We start from the raw sequence: 4,154 nt of genomic DNA, 5'->3' as shown, positions 1-4,154 counted from the left end.
TACAGTTCATAAATTCCAAAAAGTACAAAACATAATATGATCAATCATGAATTCACAGATAAAACCACTTTGGTGAACACAATTTTCTTAACGTAGCCTGCTTAGTAAAAAATCCAACATATAAGGAAGATATGCAAAAAAATCAGTAAGATGCCAAGGAAATTGCAAGCAAAGAAGAAATGCAATAACCAAGTATCAATCTGTTACAACGCGTAACCTGATCCAAATAGAAATTACAATACAGCTCTAAGGCACACATCAAAATCTCAATAATTGAACCAAACCACTGATTAGACATCCTAAGGCCCACATCAACTAGAAACCGGTCAATTTCTCACGATCCGCGTGTGCACCATCAAGAAGGAACATGAGAGAGTGATCCTAGGGGGATAAATCCATATCCACACATTGCACGAACAACTCACGTGCCAATAATATATCAACCGCAAAGACAACTCACGTGCTGTAAGGACAACTCACGAGCCAATAATATCAAAATCTTGGATTCACACGAATAACTCATATGCTGGACGGTCAACGTATGTGCCAATATCCCAATCCGCCGGGTGTGATCACATGCTCAATATTACGATCTGCCTATCATGGCTAGAAGCTCAATATTACAATCCACCTGGTGTAGTCACAGACTCAATATCACAATTCACCTGGTGTGGTCACAGACTCAATATCACAATTCCCCCGACGTGGTCTCAGACTCAATATCACAATCCTCCCGGTGTATTTATAGGCTCAATGTCACAATCTGCCTAGCGTGCTCACAGGGTACAAGTCCAATCCATATCACAGAAAAAGCAGATATGCAAGAATACATCTACATGATCAAAGAACATTAAATTTCATACTCTTGGACTGGTGTAAGTGACATACTAGGGTGTATGTATGTGCAAAGTGTGTTAACGTAGCTCAAATTAGGAAAATACATCATAAAAAAAAGCAATTATCAAGTTTGATCAGGAGATTACACTCTATGTAACTTCAAACATGGCTCAAATAGCTCACAACATGGGTACATATATATGAACCATCACACATGAAGCTTAGCAATCAACTCAAGGCATATCATAGCCTATGTACTACACGAGCATAAATAATACCTTGGTGCATGAATATGGGCTTAATCCCAATACATATGTGCCACCCATAGCACGTAGCTATCACAAATAACTCAGGCAACTAGTGCCTAAACCAAGTTTAGGTAAGATACTTACCTCAAGACAGCCAAAATAATACTCCTGAAATGCCATCCCGTACGAATCGGCCTTTGTCGAAACTAGCCATAAGCAACTCAAAATCATCAAATAATGCCATAGGAAACAAACCCAAGCGATAAAAGTCGAATCCTTAATCAAACACTCAAAGTCAACAAAAAGGTCAACCCGACCGCACGCCCCGAAACTCAACAAATCTCACAAATTCCGACAACCAATTCGAATACGAGTCTAACCATATTAATCCATCCAATTCTAACTCTGGATCGACGTTCAAAACTCAATTATTAAATTTCAAAAGGTTTAGACAAAACCCCCCAAATTATCCTTTAGATTCATCAAAACAATTTAGAAATCAAAGATATATTCAGGTAAAATAATTAAATCCGAATAAAAAATAATTTACCCCAATCGAAGTCGTGAAAATCCCCTCCAAAATCGCTCAAATCCGAGCTCTAGATATCTAAATGTGATAAAATAACTCAACCCGCAAAATATAAAGCTCTGCTAGCTCCTTCTCATATGCGATCTAACAACTGTTTCTGCAACCAAAACTGAGTTTCTGCGGATACCATTGAAGCCCCGACCTCTCGCACCTATGGACAACTTCCGCTTTTGCGACATCATAGGTACGAGGAAACTTCCGTATCTGTGCAACACCCTTCCAGCCTCCCCGCTCGCTTTTGCGCCAAAGTGATCGCTAGTGCGGTCCCACAGATGCGCTAAACTCTCTGCATCTGTGAACTCCTGCCCCAACTCTAGATTGTGCTTCTGCACCTCATCGACCGCATCTGCAGCTCTACACCTGTGCCCAAGTCTTCGTAGGTGCGACCACACCAGATCCCTGCCAAAACCCGCAATATCCAACATGACCCAAAATGTTCCAAAACCTGCCCGAAACTCACCTGAGCCCCTCGGGACCCCGTCCAATCATGCCAAAAAGTCCCAAAACATAAAATGGGCCTACTCAAGGCCTCAAATCACACAAACTAATATCAAAACCATGAATGACCGAACAAGATCAATCTCTTCGGTCCATGAACTTCAAACTTCGAAGCAAGCGTCACATTCAAACCTAGCCAATTCAGAATCCAACCAAACTTTGCATACAAGTCCCAAATAAAAAAATGAACCTATTCCAACTACCAAAATAATAATTCGAACCCGATAACATCGAAGTCAACTCTTGATCAAACCTATAAATTTTTCAAACCTTCAAATTGCTAACTTTCACCAATTAGAGCCAAAACCCTCTAGAATCATCCAAATGTAAATCTAGGCATACGCCCAAGTCCAAAATCACCATCCAGATGTAATGGATTTGTAAAAAGTTCAATCCGAGGTCAAGTACACAAAATTCAAACTTGGTCAACTCTTTCAACTTAAAGCTTCCTTGCCATACACGTACTCATGGGTGATCCCACATCACCCCAATCCATAAGACCGACAACACAACTTAACTGAAGATCCTTACTTTAACCTTAGTCCATAACCCTTAGAACCCAATCTCCTACATCTAATATTCATTATAAGACCCGATTCTCGCATCCAAACACTGAATAAGTCTAAACAAGTTGTATCAATCCATAACCATAACCTAAGATGTAATCACATGATGTATTTCATAACTTAGATACTCATAGCAATAACTCCCGACCACAGTAGCTACTCAATAACAAATCCGGTACCGACGACATACCTCATATCAAACAAAACCATATTATTAACCTTTGTATACTAGATGGATGAAAGAAACATATAGAACTCATAACCACCCATCAGATCAACAAGTCGTGGAGCTTCCTCGCCCGTCAAGTACCACAACTAAAATCTAAGCTGACTAGTAACATTACTCTTCCAAACATACCTTAATCAAGCCCGATAGTGCTCATATAAGGTCCAATAACCTTATCTCATCCAGTACAAGCTTCTCTATCGACATGCCATACTAATACTACCTCGAACCACATACCATGCAATTAGTGCACCAAACAAGCAACAACTCGAATGTAACCAATGATGGAAGAAGAACCTGAAGTGAGAACCGTCCCGCAAGCTGAATAAATATCACCACACGTCGCAATGCTATAAACCCACCTCACAGAGGAGAAACAAAACACATTAAATAAACACAAAAGATCATAACCCAATAGAACTCCACTACGATACGTGACCCATTCCAAACACCGGTCCACACAGAATACCTCGAGCCGTGATGCTCACAATCAATAAACCATATTCATAACACCAATAAACACGCAAAGTGCATGACCATAACCATGGAGAGACGGATAGTACAATATACCACCAACAGGAAGACCATAACCAAGGCACCACCAACTATTCAACACCCAAAGAGCCATCTCACTCGAATTTTTGCCACAAGACCCGAAGAGAATCGCATTATGAGTACAAATAGTCAACAGTCTCACAACTCACCATAGCATAGAAGAGTCACACATGGAACATATCAGAACACGAATAAGATCAACTATAACCGATGCCACACCTCAATAATTATTATGCTGAGTAAATCAACCGATTTGACATAGAACACATATTCTTATTAGTCCTGCCAAAGGGCTCCCAAATCAATTCCAATCATCCCAAAATAGGTAACTAACCTTCCAAAAGTCCATAGTAGCCTAACCATAGCACATACAATCAACTATCAAACTCTTAACATACCAAAAATCTCCGCAACTAAGGACAATCTGCCTACGAGATCTTCAGGCCTTCAAATCCTAAAAATGCAAGAATCTCCATAACAACTCCTAACTCCACTACTCAAATACTGACACATCCCTCATACACAATCATCTCACAAGAAATACTTCAATAATTTTTCTGTGCCACATTGCAACATCTAAATAATCAATAGTTGATTAACCGGGCGATTATTGTAATACCATTCAAGCATCCAAA

Source organism: Nicotiana sylvestris, chromosome 9 (genome assembly GCF_000393655.2).
Source record: "Nicotiana sylvestris chromosome 9, ASM39365v2, whole genome shotgun sequence".
In the NCBI taxonomy this organism is placed as follows: domain Eukaryota; kingdom Viridiplantae; phylum Streptophyta; class Magnoliopsida; order Solanales; family Solanaceae; genus Nicotiana; species Nicotiana sylvestris.
The sequence above is the reverse complement of the archived record's forward strand: the minus strand, read 5'-3'. Positions refer to the sequence as shown.